The sequence below is a fragment of the Pleurodeles waltl genome, chromosome 10 (genome assembly GCF_031143425.1).
Source record: "Pleurodeles waltl isolate 20211129_DDA chromosome 10, aPleWal1.hap1.20221129, whole genome shotgun sequence".
Taxonomy (NCBI): domain Eukaryota; kingdom Metazoa; phylum Chordata; class Amphibia; order Caudata; family Salamandridae; genus Pleurodeles; species Pleurodeles waltl.
In genome coordinates this window covers 219,023,451-219,045,134 of record NC_090449.1, presented here as the reverse complement: position 1 = coordinate 219,045,134, position 21,684 = coordinate 219,023,451, and positions in this window count along the sequence as shown.

Below are 21,684 nucleotides of genomic sequence, written 5' to 3'. Positions count from 1 at the left end.
GTTGAGTAATTGCATGTGTAAGTAACTGTACTGATGAGTCAGTGACAGTGGTGTGTCAGTCCTTCTAATGCTGATTGACTGGACGTGTCACTAGATGAGTGATATAGTAATGGGCTGCATAGTTTATTGTTTGGGTGTATGAGTGTGTGTGTCAGTGGATGTATGAGTGTGTGTGTAAGTAACTGGATAAGTCTGTGAATATCTTAGTTAGTAGTGTGTGGATGAGTGAGTGGTTGTGTAAGTGGCTGTTTGATTGAATAAGTGTCTGTATATCACTACTTTTACACATCTCTGAAGACGTGTCAAGGAGACCAGATCCTCGGGGCTTGTGCATGTTCCCAACATGTCCACCTCTTGGCAGCTCCAAACTCCACTAGTTATATAGCACAGAGTTAAAGAATGGCTAAGTGGGGGAATGGGTTTTGGGTTGGGAACAGTGGGGAAGGAGACCTGTGGAAGCAAGAGTTAAACAACACAATTGCAAGATTAATCACAATGACTTTCAATAATTTTGTTTCAAATAAACACTTATGCTGAAAACATGAATGGCCTAAGGCTTCACTATAACTAGGCCTCGAGAATTAAGGTACCTGGAAATCAAGAAAGGTTATGCAAGGTTTTCTTATGAACATTCCAGAATTAACATATTATATTTTGAACAATAAACTCTCTCCAAATACTTCTTAGAATAATCTCTGCATTGTAGCAAGAATCAAAGAGTACGTTTTTTTCTCTGCATGAATGAACTGTACTAGAACCATGAATAACACTGCTACGTCACTCTCTGATTAGGAGTTTCAAGACTGAAATGCTGAGGGAATATAATGCACCTTAATCGAACTGCACATCTAGATTTCAATGTCTGGAAATTATTGCGCACTCTGCCGATCTGTATTTCAAAAGTTAAACACCAGGAATGAATCGCGCTCCTTGTTGCTGATTTGAACATCGAGATTCACTTATAATGAAACGATTGTGCACACTGCCGATCTGTGATTCAAGAGTTTAATGCCGGGACACTGTTGCCGATTCTATTATTAAGAACCAAACGCAATGAAAGGATCGCGCGCACTGCCGATCTGAATGCCAAGAAGTAAATGCCAGGACTGAATCACGCACACTGTTGCTGATTCGGAATTCACGATACAAATGCCATGAAAGGATCTCACGCACTGCCGATCTGAATGCCAAGAAGTAAATGCCAGGATTGAATTGTGCACACTGTTGCAGATTCGGAATTGACGCTACAAATGCCATGAAATGATTGCGCACACTGCCGATCTGAATGCCAAGAAGTAAATGCGTGGAATGAATCGCGCACACTGTTGCCGATTCGGAATTCACGATACAAATGCCATTAAATGATCACGCCCACTGCCGATCTGAATGCCAAGAAGTAAATGCCTGGAATGAATCGTGCACACTGTTGTGAATTCGGAATTCACAATACAAATGCCATGAAATGATCGCGCACACTGCCGCTCTCAATACCAAGAAGTAAATGCCAGGATTGAATTGCGCACAGTTGCCGATTCAGAATTGACGATTCAAATGCCATGAAAACAATCGCACCCGCGATTTCAAGTTTAGGCCCAAAACTCGAGTGTCACTGGAAAACGTAGTCTGGGGCCGAACCTGACCTCCACCTTACCGCCCTGCTTGAAGATCACCAAATAAACGAGGGCAGGCCTGGAAATGACTGGATAGGCCTCCGGTACAGGAGCTCTGGCAAATGCTGCTGCTCTGCACCAGGACCTCTGAATAGTGAGCACATGGAGCTGGGCTGGCTCCCTTATATAGAGCCAAGCACCGCCCACAAGCCACACCCAACCATGCTGCAAGAAAGGCTTCTAGAAAGTCTTAGAATAAAGGACCATACCCTGTAGTCCTGCAAACAAGCGTTGCAAATGAACAATGAATTACAAACAGCATTAATTACTTTTCAAGGTAAAAGCTCTGCAATGCAAAAGGTTAACATACTGCATCGAAACAAAATGCATGAAATATGTAACGTAGAGGGCGCTCTGTCCTGTTGACAAGATGTATGTGAGTAGATGTGTGTGTGGGGGGTATACAAGAGTTTGTATGAGGAAATTAATCGATGTATAACTGTGTGGATGATGTCATCAGTGATGTCATATAAGATGTTATCAGTGATGTCAACAGTGATGTCACTAACCACGTCATAAGTGATGTAATATGTGAGGTCATAAACAGTGCATTACAGGAGCGCAAGTTATAGTTAGCTAAGGTAACTGCTGAATTTCTACAGTTTTGTATGAATAAATTCAGACCCTAACTATAACGTCCATGTAACCTTTGTTTTTTTTTCAGTGAATTTCTAAGTTTTTTATATTCTATTTCCTAACGATACCGTCCCTATAACTTTGTTTTTCTCAGTGAATTTCTAAGGATTTTAAATTATATTTGCTAACTATAATGTCACTGTAACATTTCATTTTTTCAGTGAATTTCTATTTTTTTTATTATGTTTCCTAACTTTAATGTCCTTTAATCTTTTATAGTTCTATTGAACTTCCAAGGTTTTTTTAAGTGTAGTTTAGAACTATAACTTGTGTATAATGTTTGGGTTTTTTAGGTAATATTTTTCTCATATATATTTAGAGATCAACCCCAGATGTCTGGTGAAAAAAAGTGTTAGGAATCCTTTGATTAAGGTCTCTCCCACAATCAAATAGAGCAACCCTGTACAGTGTTTCAAATTGAATTGAAGAGGCCCAATCCTTTTTGAAATAGTGGTTATGATTCTCTTTTATACCCTATTCAGTATTTACAGTTCTGAAGTAGTAGTTTAATGTTATTATTTTTTTTGGCACTGCAGCGCCATCCCAGGATCCGCAGAGGCAGGGTGTCGAAGCTCTTTGGTTTCCATTTCATTGGTTACTTTCAACCACACCTCGTTTTGGGTCGGGACAAACCCTAAAACAGTTATTATTGTCTTAGCTGTTGAGAGAGAACCATCTTGGCTGTGATCCTCCTGCTACAGAAGTTTCCAGATGGGCTGAAGGGACTGCTCCACCACCACCTGCACAGTCTCAAGATATCCCTGAAGAAGATGATTCACAGGTGCCTTCTTCATCTAGAAAAGAGAGTGATGTGTGGATTTTATTTTACCATATCTAGTGGAGAAAAAAGTCAGTGCAGGAATTGTGAAATGCAGCCTCTGTGAAAAAAGCTGTCTCGTGGTAAATCAAAGAAATACAGCCACCGAATGTCGAATATGTGGAAGCATCTGTGCACAATCCACGAACAGGCATATCACTGAATGATGAAGGAAAAAGAACTGACATATTTTGATGCTGAACCTGGTGCATCATCTAGCCAAGCTACTGCTCAGACTATCAGTATGCCAGCCACCTGCATCAAATAAGGTTGAATTGTAACATCCAGCAGCATCTGTCTGCCATAATCTTGTGGTTGTAAAAGTTAAAAATGTCAACAGTTTCTGTTTGCAGGTCAAAAACCTCTGTTGCTAATTTTTTTTCACAATGTTTTTCTTCAAATAAGCTGGTATTGCACACTGGTGTGCTTTTATAATGCTAAAGTATTGCATTTAAGTTTTTCCCAAGTTTCCAATACATTTTCTGGAAAAAAAAACAAAAAAACTTGTTCTATAAAAAAACTCCCAAAAAACGGTACTTGTTAGAAGCACTACTGAATCAAACAAAGAGCTGTGTTCAAGTCCTTATTACTCATCAGTATTTCCCTACCTGTGTGAGTGAATATGTAACTTTTTATTTCCATGTATACGTTTATTTATCAGACTCTGTGCAGGTGTCTCAGTCTATTAATTGTGTGCCAGGATGTGTTAGTGTATGTGTAAATCTGATCCTGGGTGTGTCAGTGTATATGAGCGTGTGTACCTGTATGTTTGAATGGAAGCATTACTATATAACTGGCTTTATTAGTTTATGCATTAGTGTCTAACTGGGTCTCTCAGTGTATACATCAGTGTGTGTCTTGGTGTGTTAGTGTGTGCATTAATGTGTCTCTCGATGTATTAATCTATACGTCAGTGTGTATCTGAGTGTGTCAGTGTATGCAATCATGTGGGCTTGGGTTTGACAGTGTATGCATCATTTTGCATTTGGGTGTGCCAGTGTATGCATAAGTATCTGTATGGCTGTATCAGTGATTGCATACGTTTTTACCAGGGTGTCTTAGTGCATACATGTGTTTCTGCCTGGCAATCTCAGTGTATGTATCAGTGTGTGCTTAAGTGTGCCAGTGTATGTATTAGTATGTATCTGGATGTATCAGTGTGTACATCAGTGTCTATGTGGGCTTGTCAGTGTATGCAATAGTGCGTGCCAGGGTGCCTCACTGTGTGAATTAAAGTGTACCTGGGTCCATTAGTATATGCATAAGTGTGTGTCTGAGTGTGTCATTATGTCAATCAGAGTGTACCTTGGTGTGTCAGTTTATAGATTATTGTATATCTTTATGTATTAGTGTATGTGTAAGAGTGTGCCTCCCTGGGTACGTTACTGTACGCTATGAAGTGTACAAAGGTGTGTCAGTGCATGCATAGGTGTCTGGCTGGGTGTGCTAGTATATGCATCAGTGTTCACCTGGAAGTTTCAGTGTACAAATGAATACCAGTCTGTGTTATTATAGGCATAAGTGTCTGCCTGGGTGCCTCTCTATCTGCATGCGAGTGTACCTGGGTGTGTTATTATATGGATCATTGTGTATCTTTGTGTATTACTGTATGTATAAAAGTGTGCCTGGGTATGCCAATGTGTGCTGGACAGTCTCAGTGGGTGTGTTAGTGCATACATAAGTCTATGGCTGAATGTGTTAGTGCATGCATGTATGCATGTGTTGGCACAGTTGTCGACCCATTGCCTGGGGTTGCCGGCTGCTGTGTCAGTGTCGGTGGTGTCGATAGGTGGGTTCCGGGAGATGGTAGTGATCGACTGGTCTTCGGTGACATTGTTCCATCTTCGGTGGGGAATCCGTTGCGGGCGATAGTGTGTTGTGGGTTTCTCAAAGGAGAAGTGGATGTAGCAGTGGTTGGTCCAGTGGAGTTTGGTGGTGTGGCTGAAGGAGACGTGTTTGCTGGCGGGGAAAATGGGGTAGAGCGTGTGTCCTGCGGAGTGGGTGGGTGTTGTGACGAGCTGCTTGAGGCCTAGGTTGGCAGGGTTGTCGATCAGGGTGGTAGAGTTGTTATCGTTTGTGTTTTCGAGGTTGAAGTTCAAGTCCCCGAGGAGTATGTAGTCTGTGGATGCGAGAGCGTGCGTGCTGATGACGTCGGTGATGGAGTCGTTGAACTGCTGTCATGGGCCGGGGGGCCATAAACGAGGGCCCCTTTGAGGGTGGTGTTTGGGTTGGTGTGGATCTGGAAGTGCAGGTATTCGGTGGTGCCGAGGGTGTCTTTGGTGCTGGTCATGATTCTTAGGGTGTTCTTGTGGATGATGGTGATGCCTCCTCCTGGTTTATTGGTGCAGTACTTGTGGGTGATCTTGTAGATGTCTGGGATGTCTATAGCGGTGTTGGGTGCTGAGGAGGGGTTCATCCTGGTCTCGGTCAGGAAGGCGACGTCTGGGGAAGCTGAGTTGAGTAGATTCCAAAGTTCAACGGCGTGCTTGTGGACGGAGCGGATGTTGAGAAGGATGCATCTGAGATGGTTGCGTCCTGCCTTGGTGGGTGGGTCATTGGCGTGGAGGCTGTTGACGGTGCAGTTCTGGCATGAGAAGGGTCCGCGGGTGAGCTGCGGGCAGGCTTGATGGAAGGTGGATGTATGTATGTACAGAGACAAACAATCAGTATTTTTGGCAGTTTAATAACAGCGCAAACAAAAACAAAGTTCTAAATAATGGCAATCAAAACCAGATTTCTAAACTCTGTTTTTATATGTGCTATGTAAAATCCCCAAAAACATGTGGAGGCATGTCATATGCTCTAATCTTCCACGAATTCAGGACAAAGCCCTAACCTTTAGCATTAAAGTTTAAGGCTTTGTCCTGAATTCTAGAAGGGGGAGGTTGGAGCTTGCATAACAACCATCAACATTACATTTTTGACAGTTTTTCAGACCTTCGAATTGTGTTTCTCTATGCAGGATTCGGGAAGCAGGAGACTAGTCTTGAAATTGGTAGTTTCCTGTCTGAATCGGGAGGGTTGGCATGTATGAGTCTGGAGAAGGAGCTTAACAATGCCTTATCTGGCCCTGATGCAAAGATATTCTGGCCCTCATTACGACCCTGGCTGTGAGTGATAATGTGGCGGCAATACGGTCAACAGGATAGTGGTAACTACCACCAAATTATGACCATGGCGGTGACAACTCCCATAGACAGCCAATGTACCACACCAACCACCAGGGCGGAAACAACACTCACCATGGCGGTAGCCGCCAACAGCCAGGCGGGAGACAAAGTACCGCCCACCATATTATGACACTGCAAACCACCACCTTTTTGGGGGCGGTACCAACACCAGCAAAAGCCTGGCTGAAACACATCACTGAAGAGAACTGACTTACCATCGGAGACACAGGGAAGAACAACGCTGCCATGGAACCCAAACTGCAAATTTTACAGATGATCTTATACTATGCTCCACCTGGAATACCAGCGTCGACGAAGACGACGACGGTGAGTACAGCCGCCTAACACACAAGGGAGGGAGGAAAACGAGAGTGACATACACCCACATGCACAACACACACCAGACACACCATACACACAACCAGCTGCACATGTAAAACAATTTGCACCTGATACACAGCAGAATAATTCAAGGACAACAGGAATGCACCAAAGTGAATGTATTCATATCAACAGCAAGTAAATATAGAATTGTCAATGAAACAGATATGTACACATGTACAAAAAGGGACACTGCCCAGTCCAATGTTCAAAGGGCCCACATGGCCACAGGGCACATTCTAAGGCCCAACTTGAATCCTGACTTCATCTGGATAGAACTCTGCAGGGGCATCAGTTTGCAAGTGGGCAGGCACCTCAGGGGGCTGGTGAGGGGGGTACCTCAGCCGGTTTTGGAAACAAGCCCACTGGTTCTGGATGGGGCGACATGCCCATTGCTCTGTCCTGGGGAGTGCGAGACCACAGTCTTTCAGGTGGGTGACTTCTCGACTGGTTCTGGATGGGACAACATGCCCATTGCTCTGTCCTGGGGAGTGCAAGACCACAGTCTCTCAGGTGGGTGACTTGCCCACAGGTTCTGGATGGGGCAACGCGCCCATTGCTCTGTCCTGGAGAGTGCAAGGCCACAGTCACTCAGGTGGGTGACATGCCCACTGGTTCCAGAGGAGGCCCCTCATACAGCAGCCCCATGGCATCCGCTGGTGGGGATGGCTGCAGTGTGGTGGCGGAAGGAGCTGCCTCCTGGGCAGCCTCTGCAGTTGGTGATGGCTACAGTGTGGTGGTGGATGGAGGTGCCTCCTTGGCAGCCTCTGCAGATGGTGATGGCTGCACTTCCTCAGCTGGCGGTTGGGGCCCTGTGACCACTTGTGGTGGTGGAAGTGTCACTGTGACAGCCTCCACTGGAGTAGAGGGCTTTGTCTCCTCCATTACATGGGGTCTGGATTCCATATCCTTCCTGGCAGGGGTGGATGGCTTCTTCCCCTTCTTGGATGGAGGTGCAGGCTGCTTCCCTTTCGTGGATGGAGGTCCAGGCTCCTTCCCCTTCTTGGCTGAAGGTGCAGACTCCTCCCCTTCTTGCCTAGTGGTGCAGGGTCCTTCCCCTTCTTGCTTGGAGGTGCAGGCTCCTTCCCCTTCTTGCCAGGAGGTGAAGGCTCCTTCCCCTTCTTGCCTGGAGGTGTGGTATCCTTACCACCAAAAGTAGGTGGTGCCACCACTGTCCCCGTGGACTGTTTGGCTGAGGTGCTGGGCTAGGTCTTTGGTACCCTGCTCATACAGGCAGGATGGGAGGGAGGGGGAGGGAAGAGGTCACGTTGGGCAAGGAAAAGCTTTTTAGGGATGGTGGGGCAGGAGGAGGGAGGAGTGATGGAGTGGAGGTAGAGAAAGTGGTTGTAGGAGGTGTATGTCTGCTGGATTTGTGTGCAAATGCATGGGCTATATGCTGATGTGAGGTGGAAGGCTGTTGGGTGTGTGCGTGCTCGCGTTTGTGTCCTTTGGGGGGACAGACAGGGTGGGAGAGGACAGAGGGGACGTGTACATGGCTGTTGTGAAGATGTCTGCTAGTGAGGTGTGTGTGCTGCTTGGTGTGGTGATGCTGGTGGTGGATGTTGATGTAGTGCATGCAGGTGTGAGTGTGGACATGACTGGGAGGGAGGTGGAGGAGGAGGAAGAGATGGAGACAGTGGAGGCAGTGGATGTTGTCGTGTCTGCAACTGTATGGTGTTTGCGTGAGTGCTTGTGTGATGAAGTGTGGTGCTTGTGTTTGCATGCACCACTCTTGGGTGTTGTCTTGTGTGCATGCTCGTCTGTATGTGTGCCTGGGATGGGTTGGGGTTGAGGAGAATGGGACTGGGAAGTGGTAGTTGGAGGGGGGGTGGTAGAAACAGGGCCAATCCATCAGAGAGGAGGCCAGAGCCTGAATCGATCTCTGTTGGGCCACCAATCCACTGTGAATGTCCGCCAGGAATGCATTGCATTGCTGCATCTAGGATGCCAGCCCCTGGATGGCATTCACAACGGTTGATTGCCCTACAGAGATGAATCTCAGGAGGTCAATAGCCTCCTCACTCAGGGCAGCAGAGCTCACTGGGGCAGGGGCTGAGGTGCCTGGGGCAAAGGAGATGCCCACCCTCCTGGGTGAGCGTGCGTGGGCAACTTGCTGAAGGGCTACTGGGACGGCTGTGCTGGTACGGGGTGGCATCTTTACCTGCAACTGGGGTGGTCACAGAGATGTCCGCCACCACCAGGGAGCTTCCATCGGAGGAGGTATCCGAGTCTGTGTTGTCACCTCCAGTCTCCGCTGTGGATCCCCTCGCCCTCCATCCCACTGGTTCCATCGGCGCCGGTGGACTCTGCCTCCTGGGTCCTGTGGGATGCAGCTCCCTCTGTCACCGGTGCCCCTACTCCTCCGTCAGATGATGCTAATGCACACAAGGACAGGATGACAAAAGAAGAAAGGGGTGGAGAGAGACAATGGAAACACTGGGTCAATGACTGTACCAACACCACAGTTGGCATACACATCACCGTCCCACACAGGGAACAGGCTTAAGCAGTATGCACTGCACTATCAGTGATATGGCTAGTTACTAAGGCAAGATGAGGGCCACACTCCGCCAACTGCAGCACTCCTGGGACCCACAATGCCCTGCCCGAAATGGACTGCTGACAAGTTAGACTTTCCATCCTTGGCGTGGTCTCCCTTAATTTTTTGCCTCTGTTCCCTCTCATAGGTTAACATGGGGGCTACCTTTAAAATCTGATTAAAGTGTAGATTCCCTTTGGGAGCGGATGGACATGTGGAGTTTGGGGTCTCTGAGCTCACAATTTAAAAATACATCTTTTAGTAAAGTTGATTTTAAGATTGTGTGTTTGAAAATGCCACTTTTAGAAAGTGGGCATTTTCTTGCTTATGCCATTTCTGTGACTCTGCCTGTTTGTGGATTCCCTGTCTGGGTCAGTTTGACAGTTGGGCTGGTTGCATCTCACACTAGACAGTGACACAAAGGAAGCTGGGGTGTAGCCTGCATATCCTGATGAGCCATCTGTGCTAGGAGGGAGGGGGGAGTGGTCACTCACACTTCAAAGGGTTGTGTCTGCCCTCACACAATGCAGTCTCCAACCCCCTGGTGATTGTCTGGGGCCTGGCCTGGGCAAGGCAGGATTTCACATTCAAAAGAGACTTTACTTTGAAGTAGGCCTTCTTCAAAGGAGAATGTGGGTATAAGAAAGGCACCCACTTCTGGAAACAAGAGGAACCTCTGCCTGGAGAAGAGCAGAAGAGCTGAGGAAGAAGAGCTGCCCTGCCTGTGACTGTGCTTTGTGGAGCTATCCTGCAGTTGCTGCGTCTGCCAGAGTAAGAGGGCAAACACAGGACTTTGTGTGCCTTCCATCTAGAGAAGAAATCTCCAAGGGCTTGATTTAGAGCTTACCTCCTGTTTGAAGTCTCAGGGACAGCAGAGACTTCTCTCTGCCAGCACCTGGAGTCTCTGGAGAGACTCCTACTCTGCCCTGTGGTGCCCATCTAGTTCCTGGGACCCTGAAAGGAGAAGCTGGCAGCCTAAAGACAAGGAAATCCACGCACAGAGCGCCATGCGGGAAAAAGATCGATGCGACTCCGATCTGCAGCTAAAGAAACAATGGGCCGCCGGCTCCGCAGCAGAGAATCGATGCTCGCAGGAAACGTGACCAAAGAATCGATGCACAGAGCAGGAAAAAATGACACACAGCATCGCTGACGGAGGCTAGGAGATCACAACCCGGGCTGCAGGGTTTTTGGATCATCGTGCGGCTAGAGTTCCGACTCAAGTACTGCTGGGCGTGGAAAAACAACGCAAGGCCTGCCTGGACCTGAGAGTGCTGACCGGATTGATGCATCGCTCTCCTGTGCAGAGAAGAAACGACACGCCCGACCCGCCGAAAGGAGAAACAACGCAAGGTCCCACTTGTGAGTGGAATCAACGCATCACAAGCCCTTTTTGACGTGCGCTCACCCGTGCGGGGTTATTTTTGACGCACCCAAGGTACTTTTTCACGCTGACAGTGTTAGTGTGTGTTTAAAACTACTTTAAGACTCTTTTTGCATTTTTATTGATAACTTGACTTGTGTATTGTAGATTTTTATCGATTTGGTCTTGTTTTGTTTAGATACATATTTCCTATTTTTCTAAACTGGTGTTGTGTCATTTTGTAGTATTTTCATTGAGTTACTGTGTGTGTTGGTACAAATACTTTACACCTAGCACTCTGCAGTTAAGTCTTCTGCTCTGCCAAGCTACCAAGGGGGTAAGCAGGGGTTAGGTGAAGGTGATTCTCTTTTACCCTGACTAGAGTGAGGGTCCTTGCTTGAACAGGGGGTAACCTGACTGTCAACCAAAGACCCCATTTATAAGACCTACCAAAGACCCCATTTATAAGACCTGTATTTGCAAAACACACATCACCCTTGAGATGACCCACACTGCAATGTCTGGCATTGCCTTAGGGGCACCCACTAACACACATCCACCACCCGGATACAACCCCACCTCCCAAAATATGTAATGATACCCACTGTACTCACCCCCTTGTGGCTGCTGTGATTCCCTCAAGCTCCCATCCAGCTCAGGGTAGGCCACCGCCAGTATGTGGGCCATCAAGGGTGTCAGGGTCCAGCAGGCACCCCTTCCTCGTTGGGAGGGCATCACCCAGCTGGGCCTCTGTGGTCTTCTGTGCCCAGCATCTCAGGTCCTCCCACTGTTTCCGACAGTGGATGCTCTGCCTGCCATAGACCCCCAGTGTCCGCACGTCCTTGGCGATGGCAGGCCATATTCCCTTCTTTTGATTGCCGCTGACCTGCAGATGCAATACAGACGGGAGAGCACCATTAAACAAACAGTACAGCCTGTCACACAAATGTCCTACCATATCTGTTTCCATCACCATTGGCAGACATATCTCCCAGCACACACCATGTACACCGCCACAAGACATTCCCCCTACCCCCTTACACAATGCTTGCACACACATCTCCATGCATCCTTCCCACATGCATAGTGCCCAAAGTTTACTTACCTGTTGGTGTGGAGGCCTATACAGCAGTCCATACTGGGTAGGACCCAATCCACCAGTCGCTCCAACTCCTCTGAAGTCAATGCAGGGGCCCTTTCCCCGGTCACACAGGCTATGGTGGGTTTCAGACACAGGTCACATCAGCACACGCAGTGTAGGTGTTCCCCTGTTGAAGGTCAGGAAACAAGTGAGGAATCAGATAGAAAATGGCGGTCACGTCCGCGGCGGTGTACACCGTCACTGCCGGCGGAGATCCTCATCGGCCACTGTACTCCATGGAGCCCCACATTATCCAATGATGAATTGCATGGCGGTGCAAGACTGCCTTCCGCCACGACGCCCAATGACGGCGGAATTACTTAACTTCCACCTGTCCCTACATACAGGACTGGCGGTCTCAATTTCAGGGGGGAAGTAATATCGACAATAACTGCGTGACAGATTAGATTGGCACATACCTCGCCATTAACACTGTCCCATTACATAAGTGCACCATGTAGACTGCAGTTGTGGTTCACTTGTTCCAATTGTGGCAGCCTACTCACTGGTGTGTCCCTTGGAGACCTACTGCTGTGGATGAATAGGAGGTGGAGACATACCCCCATGTACAGACCCCTGGTGGACTTAGCTTCACTGAAGGACAGGCACATTTTCTTCCCCTTTAGACTGGACAGGACCACAATCACAGAGCTGTGTGCCCAATTGGAGCCAGACCTGATCTCATCTATCCATCATACAACTGGGATCCCCCCCTCTTGTGCAAGTGCTATCAGTGCTCTATTTCTCGGCAACTGGTTCCTTCCAAGTGACAGTGGGCTTGGCAGCAGGAATGTCACAGCCAAAGTTCTCAATTGTGCCGGCAAGAGTGTTGTCTGCTGTGGTAAAACACATGTGCAGCTACATTACTTTCCCCCAGGTGGAAAGAATTTGCCACTGTGAAAGCCAGTTTCTATGCAATAGAACATATGCCCAATATATTTGGGAGATTGACGGTACACATATTGCGTTTGTCCCTCCCAGCCAGAATGAACAGGTGTTCAGGAATCGTAAGAGTTTCCACTCACTGAATGTGCAGATGGTGTGCCTGGCGGACAAGTACATCTCCCACGTCAATACTAAGTATCCTGGGTCGGTCCATTATGCCTTTGTTCTGAGGAATAGCAGCATCCCAAATGTGATGGCCCAACTACAGAGGCACTGTCTGTGGCTAATAGTTGAGCCTTGGTCCCCACCGACTGTATGTTAGTGTATGTCTTCTGGTGTTAACCGCATAGGATTGTGTGTGGCTAAATGTGCTCCCTCAATACTTGCAGGTGACTCTGGCTACCCAAACCTATCATGGCTGCTAACCCCTGTGAGGAATGCCAGGACAGGGGCTGAGGAACCTTATAATGAGGCACATGGGCGAACCAGATGGATCCTCGAAAGGACCTTCGGCCTCCTGTAGGCCAGGTTCAGGTGCCTCCGTCTGACAGGTGGATCTCTGTGTCACTCACCTGAGAAGGTCTGCCAGATAGTAGTTGCATGGTGCATGTTGCACAACCTGGCCCTCGGACGCCATGTACCTTTTCTGCAGGAGGAGGAGACTGGAGATGCCCCTGTGGCAGCTGTAGACCCTGAGGACAGTGAGGATGAAGAGGCTGAGGATGAGGACAACAGAACATCAGTTATCCGTCAGTACTTCCAATGACACACATGTGAGACAGTGCAACTGCACATTTCAATGAGTATTGGTGTATTCTGTGTGGCTGTAGCATGATGGCATTAACTTCCTTTATATCTCAACTCACTGTCACCTATGATTTGTCATTTTACAGATGTTTGTGATATAACAAGTGTTTACTGATGTGCTTAATACTGCCAGCTACCAGTCATTATTTCTATGCTCTCACAGTGTACAGTTCATTTGCAATGGATGTGACTGTTTCCATAAATACACATTTTCAAAACATAAAATACTAGTAGTCAAGTTGTGTTCAAGGGTGTTTATTGTAGTGCTAAGTAACTGAGGGGAAAGTGCAATGGAATGGGGTGATGATGGAGGAAAGTCCAGGGTATTGTTCCAGTCTGTTTGTAGCACAGGTGCAGTGTCCAAAGGGCCATTGGAAGGGGAGCAAAGACAGTTCAAAGTGGACAAAGTGACTGAGTGGGACACAAGGGGGATAATCAGGAGAGTCTCATTTCCTGGCTGTGGTCTTGGCAGGTGTCCCTGGCTTCTGCCTAGGTCGCAGGGAACGTTTGTGGGATGGTTCACCTTCTGCAGGGGGAGGGGTGCATGAGGCCTGTGGGTCCTGTGGCGGGGTCTCCTGCCCACTAGCTGCAGCGGAAGTGGGGGGCTGGTCAATGGACTGGCTACTGGTAGCGGCCCGCTGCTGTTGCCTCCCTCGTAATGTTGGCCATGTCTGCCTGCACCCCTGCTATGGAGATCAGGGTGGTGTTAGTAAGCTGCAAGTCCTCCCTGAACCCTGTTCTCCTGCACGTTGTCAAGGATCTGGCCCATCGTGTCCTGAAAATGTTGGTAGGCTCCCAGGATCTCAGAGAGTGCCTTCAGGAGAGTTGGTTCCTTGTCCTGTCCTCTTCCTCGTGCACAGCAGTCCTCCCAGTTTCCTTGTTGGCCTGTGTCTCTGTCCCCTGAATGGTGTGCCCACTGCCACTGACCCCAGGTCCCTGATTGTCTTGGGGGCGAGGTGTAGCCTGGGGTCCCTTTACAGGGGTGCACATTGCTGATTGACGTGTCCTGGGGACAGAAGTGTGGGTACACTGGGTGGGTAGGCTCTGTGGTGGTCTGTGAGTGGGCTTGGGTGACCGGCTGTCCAGTGGTCCCTGATGGGTCAGGCAGGTCATCCAGATCCAGAAGTCCAGAGTTATTGTCATCACTGGAGGCATCTTCTGTTGGGGGACTGGATAGTCATGGCACCTCCTCTCCACTGACATTGGCTGGGGCACCTGTGGGGATGTAAGTGATGTATTATGCTTAATTTGTGTAACATATTGTACATCCCTGGCTTCCCCTCTATAGTTGGTGTTGCCCTGACACTTTATGCTTGTGTATGGTGATGTATTGTGGGATTATTAGTTTCCCTATGCTGTGCATGCTCTTGTGATGGATATCCATGCAGGGCCGGGAGGGCTGTCCATCCATTGGTATAGCATGCAGGGCTTGGTATTGGGGTTAGTCATATGTGTAGGTGCAGAATGAAGGATGGGGTGGAGTGATGGGAGTGAGGGTGTGAAATGGCATGCAGGTATGGGGGGGTGATGAGTGGTAATTGTTGACTTACCAGTATCCAGTCCTCTGGCAACTCCAGTGAGTCCTCAGGATTGCTAACACTTGCTCCTCCCATGCTGTGACCTGTGGGGGAGGAGGTGGGGGTCTACCGCCAGTCCTCTGTTTGGCGAGCAGGGGCCTTGCTGTTATGGTACGTACCCATACCCGTAAGTCGTTCTACCTCTTCCTGATGGCATCCCTTGTTCTTGGGTGCTGTCCCACGGCATTCTCCCTGTCCACGATTCTCCGCCATAGCTCCATCTTACTTGCAATGGATTTCTGCTGTACCTGTGCTCCAAACAGCTGTGGCTCTACCCTGACAATTTCCTCCACCATGACCCTTAACTCCTCTTCAGTGAAACAGGGGTGCCTTTGTGGGGACATGGGTGTTGTGTGGTGTGTGTTGGTGAGAGTGTGTTGAGTAATGTGGTGGGGTGTGTGATGTGGGGTGCATGAGGGATGTATGGTGTAAGTGGTGTGGCGGCCATCACCATGGCGGTAAGCAGAATTTACCGCCCATGTCACAATGAGGGCCTCTATGTTACGAAACCAAGATCTAACATTGCATATCAGTCATTACATCATGGGTCTCTATATCGGGAGTAATTACATTGCAGTAACTTAATCAGACGTGCCTTTAGAATACACGTTTTTACATCAGGAGTACCTTTAGTGTATATATATTCATTAAAAAAAACAAAGGTTGCAGGGACATTACTTGAAGGAACTCTAACTATAACTGCTGAATTTCTATGATTTTGTACGAGAAAATTCAGAACCTAACAGTAACATCCCTGTAACCTTGTGCATTTTTCTATATGGGTGAGTAAGTGACTGTGTGAGTAGTTGCATTTCATTGAGTGAGTGGGTCTGTGGGTGGCTGTTTGGGTGAGTCAGTGGATGTCAAAGTAGTTGTTTGAGTAAGTGAACCTCACACCTTATTGGTGACTGAGTTGGTGAGTCAGTTACTGTATGGGTGAGTCTGAGTGGCTGTGTCAGTGACTGTATGGAAGAGTGAGTGGGAGTATGAGTCGCTGTATCCTAAACTGAGTGTGTCAGTTTTTATACAGGAGAGTGGGTGTATGTGTGAGAACTTGTGTTAGCAACTGAGTGGCTGCATGGGTGACTGAGTGGGTGTGTGAGTGCCTGTTCATGAGTGAGATGGTGTGTGAATAGTTGTATAGCTGAATGATTGCATGTGTAAGTAACTGTACTGATGAGTCATTGACTGTGGGTGTCCTTGCTTCTATAGCTGATTGACTGGATGTATCACTAGATGAGTGATCTAGTAATGGGCTGCATAGGTTATTGTGTGGGTGTATGCGTGTGTGTGTCAGTGGGTTTATGGGTGTATGACTGAGTGTGTAAGTAACTGGATAAGTCTGTGAATATCCCAGTTAGTAGTGTAAGAGTGAGTGAGTGATTGTGTAAGTGGCTGTTTGACTGAATGTGTGTCTGTATATCACTACTTTTATACATCTCTGAAGAAGTATGTGAGTGGATGTGTGTGTGGGGGGTACGCAAGAGTTTGTATAAGGAAATTAATGTATATATGACTGTGTGGATGATGTCATCAGTGATGAGATGTTATCAGTGATTTCAACAATGATGTCACTAACCATGTCGTAAGTGATGTAATATGTGAGGTCATAAGCAGTGCATTATGGGAGCTCAAGTTATAGTTAGCTAAAGTAACTATAACTGCTGAATTTCTATACTTTTGTATGAATAAATTCAGACCCTAACTATAACGTCCATGTAACCTTTGTTTTTTTTTTGTGAATTTCTAAGGTTTTTATATTCTATTTCCTAACGATAACGTCCCTCTAACTTAGTTTTTTTCAGTGAATTTCTAAGGTTTTTTTAAATTCTATTTGCTAACTATAATGCCACTGTGACCTTTCATCTTTTCAGTGAATTTCTATTTTTTTATTATGTTTCCTAACTTTAATGTCCCTTTAACCTTTTATAGTTTTATTGAACTTCCAAGGTTTGTTTAAGTGTATTTTAGAACTATAACTTGTGGATAATGTTTTTTTTTTTAGGTAATTATTATATTTTTCTCATATATATTTAGATATTAACCCCAGTAGTCTGGGGAAAAAAAGTGTTAGGAATCCTTTCATTAAGCTCCCTCCCAAAACCAAATAGAGCAAAACTGTACAGTGTTTCAAATCAAATTGAAGAGGCCCAATCCTTTTTGAAATAGTGGTGATGATACTCTTTTATACTTTATTCAATATATAGACAGTTCTGAGGTAGTATTGTAATGTTATTCTTTTTTTTAAACTCATTTTGGAACTGCGCGCCATCCCAGGTTCCGTAGAGGCAGGGCGTTGAAGCTCTTTGGTTTCCGTTCCGATCAAGTGACTGGAAAGAATCCACTGTTCGGATCCGCGGATTCACAATATTTAAAAAAAAAAAATACAATATGCACCCCATTCTTTCCCATGTAAATAAAAGGCTAAACATATTGACAACTCACACACATTTTATTTATTCACAATACAACATAAAACCTACATTATAATTTCTGTGGAACCGTGAGTCCAGTTCAGAACCACAGAGCCACTCAATGTGTTAAGACAAAACTGGTTTTTCATTATTTACTTTCAACCACACCTAGTTTTAGGCTGGGGCAAACCCTAAAACAGTTATTATTGTTCTAGCTGTTGAGAGAGAAGCATCTCAGCTGTGGTTCTCCTGCTACAGAAGTTTCCAGATGGGCTGAAGGGACTGCTCCACCGCCACCTGCACAGTCCCAAGATATTCCTGAAGAAGATGATTCATAGGTGCCTTCGTCATCTAGAAAGAGAGTTATGTATGGAATTTTTTTACCATATCTAGAGGAGAAAAAAGTCAGTGCAAGAATTGTGAAATGCAACCTCTGTGAAAAAAGCTGTCTTGTGGTACATCAAAGAAATACAGCCACCGAATGTCGAATATGTGGAAGCATCTGCGCACAATCCACGAACAGGCATATCACCAAATGATGAGGGAAAAAGAACTGACATTTCGATGCTGAACCTGGTGCATCATCATCTAGCCAAGCTACTGCTCAGACTATCAGTATGCATCGAATTAGGTTGAATTGTAACTTCCGGCAGCATCTGTCTGCCATAATCTTGTGGTTGTAAAAGTTCAAATTGTCAATGGTTTCTGTTTGCAGGTCAAAACCACTGCTATTTTTTTTTCACAATGTCTTTCTTCAAAGAAGCTGTTATTGCTTACTGTTGTGCTTTATAATGCAAAAGTATTGCATTTAAGTTTTTCCCAAGTTTCCAATACATTTTCTGAAAAAAAACCAAGAAATGTGTTCTATAAAAAAACTCCCAAAAAACGGTTCTTGTTAGAAGCACTACTGAATCAAACAAAGAGCTGTGTTCACGTCTTTATTACTCATCAGTATTTCCCTACCAGTGTGAGTGCATATGTAACTTTTCATTTCCATGTATACGTTTATTTATCAGTCTCTGTGCAGGTGTCTCAGCCTATTAATTGTGTCCCTGGGTGTGTTAGTGTATATGTAAATCTGATCCTGAGTATGTCAGTGTATCTGAGAGTGTGTACCTGTATGTTTGAATGGAATTATTACTATACAACTGGCTTTATTAGTTTATGCATTAGTGTCTGTTCTCGGTGTGTTAGTGTGTGCATTAATGTGTCTCTCAATGTATTAATCTATACATCAGTGTGCATCTGAGTGTGTCAGTGTATGCAATCATGTGGGCTTGGGTTTGACAGTGCATGCATCATTTTGCATTTGGGTGTGCCAGTGTATGCATACATTTCTGTATGGCAGTATCAGCGATTGCATAAGTTTGTACCTGGGTGTCTTAGTGCATGCATGCGTTTCTGCCCGGCAATGTCAGTGTATGCATCAGCGTGTGCTTAAGTGTGTCAGTGTATGATTTAGTATGTATCTGGATGTATCAGTGTGTACCTCAGTGTCCATGTGGGCTTGTCAGTGTATGCAGTAGTTTGTGCCAGGGTGTCTCACTGTATGAATGAAAGTATACCTGGGTGTGTTAGTATATGCATAAGTGTGTGTCTGAGTGTGCCATTATGTCAATCAGAGTGTCAGTTTATATATTATTGTATACCTTTATGTATTAGTGTATGTGTGAGAGTGTGCCTCCCTGGGTATGTTACTGTATGCAATGAAGTGTACAACGGCGTGTCAGTGTATACATAAGTGTCTGGCTGGGTGTGCTAGTATATGCATCAGTGTTCACATGGAAGTTTCAGTGTACAAATGAGTACTTGTCTGTGTTAGTATAGGCATAAGTGTCTGCCTGGGTGCCTCTCTATCTGCATGTTAGTGTTCCTGGGTGTGTTAGTGTATGGATCACTGTGTTTCATTGTGCATTACTGTATGTATAACAGTGTGCCTGGGAATGTCAATGTGTGCTGGGCAGTCTCAATGGGTGTGTTAGTGCATATATAAGTCTATGGCTGAATGTGTTAATGTATGCATCAGTATATACCTGGGCGTGTCAGTGTACAAATGACTACCTAGCTCTGTTAGTATATGCATAACTATTGACATGGGTGTTTCAGTATGTGCATGAGAGTGTACCTGGGTGTGTCAGTTTACAGATCATTGTGTGCCTGTGTGTTTCATTCTATGCATAAACCTGTCCCTGAGTGTCTTAGTGTATACATGACAGTGTACCTATGTGTCTACACGAATGCATCAGACTGTGACTAGATGTTTGAGAGTCTATTTCTGTGTGTCCATCAATATATCACTCTCTGTAATAGTCTTTGTCAAAGTTTCTAAGGTTAAACATCAGTGTTTTGTGAGTGTCTTAGTATAAATATATAAAAACACCCGTATTTACATTATTGTATTTCTCTATTACTATTGTTACCTATCTGTAGCTGCGCATTTTTATGAACAGACACAGATATACTTACTTACCTACATTACTGCAGTAAAATCAACTTTTTACATGTATAAAAATATCCAAATCCTAAATATAAATTAAACTGTGTATCAAGTTATTCATTCAAAGTTTTCAATCTGTAATAAAAAAAATATAGCAAATTTTAACACATGACAAATATTTTGCACTATATATACATTTACAAATTTGATTTAAACATGTTAAATTTCCTACTCCACTGTTCTCAGCTTCTATAGTTTCGCACTACACAATAAGTGCGTTTATATACTCATCCTTGAAAAGTGGGGGGGGGGGATAGTCATAAAGACTTTAAAAAAGACCTATAAGTTTGTAGCAAGTTTTTTCAAATTAATATTACTATGTGTGGTACTCACTAGCAATATTAACCAAACACAGTCACCTATAGGGGGTCATTCTGACCGCGGCGGTCATTCTGAGTTTCCCGCTGGGCTGGCGGCCGACTGCCAGAAGGCCGCCCGCCCGCCCGCCCAGCGGGAAACCCCCTTCCACGAGGATGCCGGCTCCGAATGGAGCCGGCGGAGTGGAAGTGGTGCGACGGGTGCAGTTGCACCCGTCGCGATTTTCAGTGTCTGCCACGCAGACACTGAAAATCTATGTGGGGCCCTGTTAGGGGGCCCCTGCACTGCCCATGCCAGTGGCATGGGCACTGCAGGGGCCCCCAGGGGCCCCACGACACCCGTTCCCACCAGCCAGGTTCTGGCGGTGAAAACCGCCAGAACCAGGCTGGCGGGAAGGGGGTCGGAATCCCCATGGCGGCGCTGCTTGCAGCGCCGCCGTGGAGGATTACCTGGGGCAGCGGGAAGCCGGCGGGAAACCGACGGCTTCCCTTTTCTGACCGCGGCTTTACCGCCGCGGTCAGAATGCCCCCGGAAGCACCGCCAGCCTGTTGGCGGTGCTTCCCCGGTCGGCCGCCAGGGTCAGAATGACCCCCATAGTTCTCAAATTATATAAAGAATATTACAGGATTTTAATGTAATTAATGTGCTTGTATTAGTTCAAAAAGTGTCTGAAAACATCACCCTTGATTGTTCTATTACTCAACAACCGTACTAACAAAGTCAATAGTGCAGAGCATAATTGTTTTTCCCTTTCCTCTTTAAGTTCATGGACGAGAGTAGGTAAGGAGAACAGTGCATTAACAACCTCATTAGCGTAGTGGTTGACTCCAGATAAATGTGATAACCGGTAACCTACAATTTCACCATTACTTTTACTCTTGTTTTCCTCTGATACTTCTTTCTTTTCTTTTTGCTTCTTTTTTTCTGAAACATCAGTCAGATGTTTTGAAATTTTTTGTTTGTTTTGGTAAGATAGTAGGCTCTTTGTAAACAGGATACTGCTCTAGATGGGGAGCTTAGAGGGTTCTTGAACGGTTGAACTACAATACACAACTGGCATCAGAATTTACTTTACTGCCATTAAAGTCTATTAAATACAAACCAGACAAACTTCCCATGCATGATAATGTTACATAGGACATACCTTCTTTAAATACAGTGCTACCAATATTAATAAAAGTTGCATCTACACTTAAACCGAGAGACTTATGTATTATTACAGCATATGCTAGAAATATTGGAAACTGCTTTCTACATAGATACAGGTCTTTCAGAAGTAATAAACACATAAGAGATCTTCCTATCTGTTGTACATCTTCAAGATCATCAAATTTAATTGCCAGATACTGAACTTCATTTCTGTTTGCATACAGAATAAAATCTATTATTTTTCCAATAGCTCCATTAACTAATCCTTCTTGACTCTACATTTCTTACAAACATGCAGTCGCTTTTCTAATCCTGCAGTT